The sequence below is a fragment of the Loxodonta africana genome, chromosome X (genome assembly GCF_030014295.1).
Source record: "Loxodonta africana isolate mLoxAfr1 chromosome X, mLoxAfr1.hap2, whole genome shotgun sequence".
In the NCBI taxonomy this organism is placed as follows: Eukaryota; Metazoa; Chordata; class Mammalia; order Proboscidea; family Elephantidae; genus Loxodonta; species Loxodonta africana.
In genome coordinates this window covers 28887118-28893747 of record NC_087369.1, presented here as the reverse complement: position 1 = coordinate 28893747, position 6630 = coordinate 28887118, and the positions used below count along the sequence as shown (strand labels likewise).

The 6630-nt window shown below is 37.3% G+C and overlaps 1 pseudogene; it reads right to left on the bottom strand.

Moving 5' to 3' along the window:
- Positions 1-5258: 5258 nt before the first annotated feature.
- Positions 5259-6144, bottom strand: LOC100665535 (transcription initiation factor TFIID subunit 13-like; annotated as a pseudogene).
- Positions 6145-6630: the final 486 nt, after the last annotated feature.

Genomic DNA, 6630 nt, shown 5'->3' with positions numbered 1-6630 from the left:
CATATTTTTCCCTATTTGTGACTTTTTCTTTTGTTCTCTTAAAAATACCTTATACAAAGCAAATATCATCCTAAATGGAGAGAGTCTGAAACCATTCCACTTGAGATCGGGAACCAGATAAGGATGCCCTTTATCACCACTCTTATTCAACATTGTGCTGGAAGTCCTAGTCAGAGCAATAAGGCTAGATAAAGAAATAAAGGGCATCCAGATTGGTAAGGAAGAAGTCAAAGTATCTCTATTTGCAGATGACACGATCTTATACACAGAAAACCCTAAGGAATCCTCCAGAAAACTAATGAAACTAATAGAAGAGTTCAGCTGAGTATCAGGATACAAGATAAACATACAAAAATCACTTGGATTCCTCTGCACCAACAAAAAGAACATCGAAGAGGAAATCACCAAATCAATGCCATTTACAGTAGCCCCCAAGAAGATAAAATACTTAGGAATAAATCTTACCAGAGGTGTAAAAGACTTATACAAAGAAAACTACAAAACACTTCTGCAAGAAACTAAAAGAGACCTACATAAGCGGAAAAACATACCTTGCTCATGGATAGGAAGACTCAACACTGTGAAAATGTCTCTTCTACCAAAAGCCATCTATAGATACAATGCAATTCCAATCCAAATTCCAACGACATTCTTTAATGAGATGGAGAAACAAATCACCAACTTCATATGGAAGGAAAGAGGCCCCAGATAAGTAAAGCATTACTGAAAAAGAAGAACAAAGTGGGAGGCCTCACTCTACCTGATTTTAGAACCTATTATACCGCCACAGTAGTCAAAACAGCCTGGTACTGGTACAACAACAGAAACATAGATCAATGGAACAGAATTGAAAATCCAGACATAAATCCATCCACATATGAGCAGCTGGTATTTGACAAAGGCCCAAAGCCAGTTAAATGGGGAAAAGACAGTCTGTTTAACAAATGGTGCTGGCATAACTGGATATCCATCTGCAAAAAAATGATCACACCATGTACAAAAAATAACTCAAAATGTATCAAAGGCCTAAATATAAAATTTAAAAGGATAAAGATGATGGAAGGAAAAAATAGGGACAATGCTAGGAACCTTAATACATGACATAAACGGAATACAAAACATTACTAACAATGCACAAACGCCAGAAGAGAAAATCGATAGCTGGGAGCTCCTAAAAATCAAACACCGTGCTCATCCAAAGACTTCACCAAAAGAGCAAAAAGACAACCTACAGACTGGGAAAAAATTTTTAGCTACGACAAATCCGATCAGCGTCTAATCTCTAAAATCTACAAGATACTGCAAAACCTCAACAACAAAAAGACCATTAAAAAATGGGCAAAGGATGCGAACAAACACTTCACCAAAGAAGACATTCAGGCAGCTAACAGATATATGAGGAAATGCTCATGATCATTAGAGAAATGCAAATCAAAACTACAATGAGATTTCATCTCACTCCAACAAGGCTGGCATTAATCCAAAAAACACAAAAGAATAAATGTTGGAGAGGCTGCGGAGAGATTGGAACACTTCTACACTGCTGGTGGGAATGTCAAATGGTACAACCACTTTGGAAATTGATTTGGTGCTTCCTTAAAAAGCTAGAAATAGAACTACCATACGATCCAGCAATCCCACTCCTTGGAATACATCCTAGAGAAATAAGAGCCTTTACACGAACAGATATATGCACACCCATGTTTATTGCAGCACTGTTTACAATAGCAAAAAGATGGAAGCAACCAAGGTGCACATCAATGGATGAATGGATAAATAAATTATGGTATATTCACACAATGGAATACCACGCACAGATAAAGAACAGTGATGAATCCGTGAAACATTTCATAACATGGAGGAATCTGGAAGGCATTATGCTGAGTGAAATTAGTTGCAAAAGGACAAATATTGTAGGAGACCACTATTATAAGAACTCAAGAAAAGGTTTAAACACAGAAGAAGACATTCTTTGATGGTTATGAGGATGGGGAGAGAGGAAGAGGGGTATTCACTTACAAGATTGTAGACAAGAATTATTTTAGGTGAAGGGAAGGACAACACACAATACAGGGGAAGTCAGCACAACTGGACTAAACCAAAAGCTAAGAAGTTTCCTGAATACGACCAAACACTTCCAGGGACAGAGTAGCAGGGGAGGAGGGAGTCTGGGGACCATGGTTTCAGGGGACATCTTGCTCAACTGGCATACAAAAGTTTATTAAGAAAATGTTTTGCATCCCACTTTCGTGAGTGGCATCTGGGATCTTAAAAGCAAGCAACTGACCATCTAAGATGCATTAATTGGTCTCAACCCACCTGGAGCAAAGGAGATTGAAGAACACCAAAGACATAAGGAAAATACAAGCTCAAGAGACAGAAAAGGGCCACATAAACCAGAGACTCCATCAGCCTGAGACTGGAAGGACTAGATGGTGCCAGGCTACCTCCAATGACTGCCCTGACAGGGAACACAACGGAGAGTCCCTGATCGAGCGGGAGAAAAGTGGGGTGCAGAACCCAAATTCTAGCAAAAAGGCCAGACCTAATGGTCTGATTGAGACTGGAGGGACCCCAGAGGTTATGGCCCCCAGACTCTCTGTTAGCCCAGACCTAAAACCATTCTCGAAGCCAACTCTTCAGACAAAGATTAGCATAGACTATTATTTTTTTGATACTGGTGAAGAGTGTACTTCTTGGCTCAAGTAGATACTTGAGACTAAATAGGCAGCTCCCGTCTGGAGGTGAGATGAGAAAGCATAGGGGAACAGGAGCTGGTTGAATGAACACAGGAAATACAAGGTGGAGAGGAGGAGTGTGCTGTCACAATGTAGGGAGAGCAACTAGGGTCACATAACAATGTGTGTATAAGTTTTTGTATGGTAAACTTTCACTTAAAGCACAATAAAAAAAAAAAAACCTTTAAGAGAGCAAATGTTTTGCATGTATATAGGATCCAATTTATCTTTTTTTTTCTTTTATGAATAAACTTTTGGTGTTATATTTAAGAAATGTTTGCCAAACCCAATTTCACAAGGACGTTTTCCTATGTTTCTTCTAGAAATTTTATGGTTTCCAGTTTACATTTGGGTCTATGATTCATGTTGATTTACTTCTTGGATGTTGTATGAGGTATGAGTGTGATTCTTTTTTTTTTTTTTCCTTATGGGTATCTAATTCTTGCTGCATCACTTACTAAAAATGCTATTGTTTCTCCAGTTGAATTGTGTTTGCACCTAGTGGCAAATGTTTTGGTACCTATGTATTTAAAACAATAACCCCCCCCAAAAGAAGATCGATCCCTTATATATGTGTTGGGTATACATTAGGACTCTCTATTGTGTTCCATTCATCTATGTGTCCACCCTTTTGCCAATGCTACATGGTCTTGATAGCCATAGCTTTATAAATAATTATTGAAATCAGGTAAACTGTAGCATCATACTTTGTTCTTTTTCAAAAATGCTTTTTTGCTCTTCTAGTTCCATCGTGTTTTCATCTAAACTTTAAAATCCACTTGCTTATTTCTATGAAAATTCCTGCTGGTGCTTTGATTGGAATTGTGTTGAATCTATACATTCAGTTTTGTTGGAAGTCACATCTAAACAATATTGAGTCTTTCTATTCAGGAACACCGTTATGCCTCTCCATTTGGTAAAGTCTTCTTTGATTGCTTTCCTCGGTGTTTTATATTGTTCAGCATAGAGATCTTACACATATTTTATCAGATTTATATCCAAGTATTTCATGTCTTTGGTGAAAATTTAAATGGTAATTTTTCCATAAACTTAAAAACAAATTTTTTTAATTCATCATACTTTATTCATTGTATCAGTAGGTTAAGAAAGTAGAATTTTCCCAAGTACTGATTTACGGATAATGCTTATAAGAGGTGTACAGAAAGTTCAGTTTTACAAATAGTGACATTCAGTTATCCGTTTAAATGCCATTTCAATCCTTATTTTAAGCTAAGTGCAATAATAATTTCATACAATATAGCTAAATACCCACAATACCTGTCTATCTTGAACTACGAAAATGGTTTCCATACCCACATACGGTTTTAGTCAAGTATGCATTGCCACAATGAACCAGAACTAACAAACATGTTAATAAAACGCTACCCCCAAATGATTATCCTGCATTTGTTTTTAGAAGATTTAATCTGATCTGGAAAAATGAGCTTTCCCAAAACTTGACAAATAGTGTATATAAACCCCAAAGATTTTTAATCAAAAAGGCCTCCCAACACTGAAACATTCATATGAAACTTTCAGTTTCTCAAAAAAAAAAAAAAAAAATCACCCTGGTTATTTGAAGAGGACGATTTTTTATTAAACAATCGTTTGGTTTTTATGGGCAAGGCAAACATTCTTACAAAATCTGTATTTTCCTATTTATCTTCTACTTAAGAGAAACATGTACCAGTTCGCTGTCTTTGTTATGGATTGAATTGTGTCCCCCAAAAAGTGTGTCAACTTGGCTAGACCATGATTCCCAGTATTGTGGAGTTGTCCACCATTTTGTGGTTTGATGTGATGTAAGTCCTGCCTCTATGATGTTAATGAAGCAGGAGTAGAGGCAGTTATGTTAATGAGGTGGGACTCAATCTACAGGGTTAGGTTGTATTTTGAGTCAATCTCTTTTGAGATATAAAAGAGAAAAGCCAGCAGAGAGGAGAGGGACCTCATACTACCAAGAAAGAAGCCCCGGGAGTGGAGGCATCCTTGGACCCGGGTCTCTGCACCGAGAAGTTCCTAGACCAGAGGAGGACTGATGACAAGGCTGTTCGCCCAGAACTGACAGAGAAAGCTTTCCCCTGGAGCTGGTGCCCTGAATTCGGACTTCTAGCCTTCTAGATTATGAGAGAATGAATTTCTCTTTGTTAAGGCCATCCACTCTGTTATAGTGGCGTAAGATAACTAAGACAATCTTTAACAATCTCTCAGACTACTATTGTCTAGAAACTTGAGAATACATGAAACACATTTCAGCTAGCATAGGTTCAAAGGTGCCATTTAGATTTCACATATTAAATAGCTACAGTACCGCCTACAACGGCACAAGGGCATCTAATGCATAAATACTACTTTGTCATTTAGATAGTCAAAAGTCAGAAAGTAATTTAACTTACATGTTGTCATTAAGGAAACCCTGGTGGCGTAGTGGTTAAGTGCTACAGCTGCGAACCAATGGGTCTGCAGTTCAAATCTGCCAGGCGCTCCTTGGAAACTCTATAGGGCAGTTCTACTCTGTCCCGTAGGGTCTCTATGAGTCAGAATTGACTCGACGGCACTGGGTTTGGTTTGGTTTTTTTGTTGTTGTTGTTAGTCATTAAAACCCAATAAGTAATATATGTAATATAAAGGCAGGCAATTAAAGGCTCAAATACCAATCTAAGATCAAAGACATGAAAGTAAAGGCTGAATATTTGTGTTTCTCCACCTTTCATTTACATGGTTGATATCAGAACTTTACAGTAGAAAATACAGTTACTACATGTAGTTTTCCCAGAAGATAATGAAGCTTCAGAAAATATAAAATGTGTCAAGATCCATAGTTTGCGTCATCAAATGTTGTTCTAGCTCTTTTCAACCCTTCATTTGTAGTAAGCAAGTCTTTAACCCTAGCAAACTTTCTCACTCCTTTCGAATCAAGAAGGATATCTTCAACTTGTACTCGACCTTGTCTTCTGGCTGACGTTGCCTTGTGAGTCATTTCAGTGATAAACTCTATGACAAGGTCTTCAACATTGCCTACTGGCTCAGAGTAAGGATACGGGTCATCTCCAAACCCATACATCATACATCATTTTAATTCTTTAAGAAAAAGTCTCTTTCTTTTGCCCTGTCCACCTTCTGCATCTCCTCCAATTTCTTCATTTTCTTCCTCAAAGGTAGGGGTCTTCTTCCTCATCTGACATGCTACCAATCCGCCCATAAAACTTTTACAACGGCTGTAGATTTACAGAAAAGTTGCCAAGGTAGTAAAGTTCCCATATACCTCTCATCCAGTTTCTTTTATTTTGAACAACTAACAAACCAACACTGTTACACTACTATTAAGAAAAAAACTTCACACTTTATTCATATTTCACTATTTTTTCATTATTGTCATTTTTTTTTTTTTTCCTGTTTCAGGATCCCATCCAGTATGCCACATTGCATTTAGTTGTCATGTTTCCTTAGCCCTTTCTGGTCAATAGCAGTTTCTCAGGCTTTCTTTGTTTTTGAAGACCTTGACCATTTTGAGGAGTATTCGTCAGGTATTTTGTAGAACTTTCCTCAATTTAGATTTGTCTGACCGTTTCCTCATGATTAGACTTGAGTTATATGTTTTGGGGAAGAAGGCCACAGAAATAAATTGTCATTCTCATCACATCAGATCAGAAGTACATGTTATCAGCATGACCTATCACTACTGATGCTAAACTTGATCACCTGGCTGAGGCAGTGTTTGCAAAGTTTCACCACTATGAAGCTACTTTTTAAATGACATTTTAAAACATTTAAACTGCCGGTTGTTCATCACTAGTACATAAAAATAAAACTAATTTTTCTATATTGATCTTTTATCCTGTGATTTGCTAAATCCACTTATTATTTCTTGTACCTTTTTGTAGACTTTATG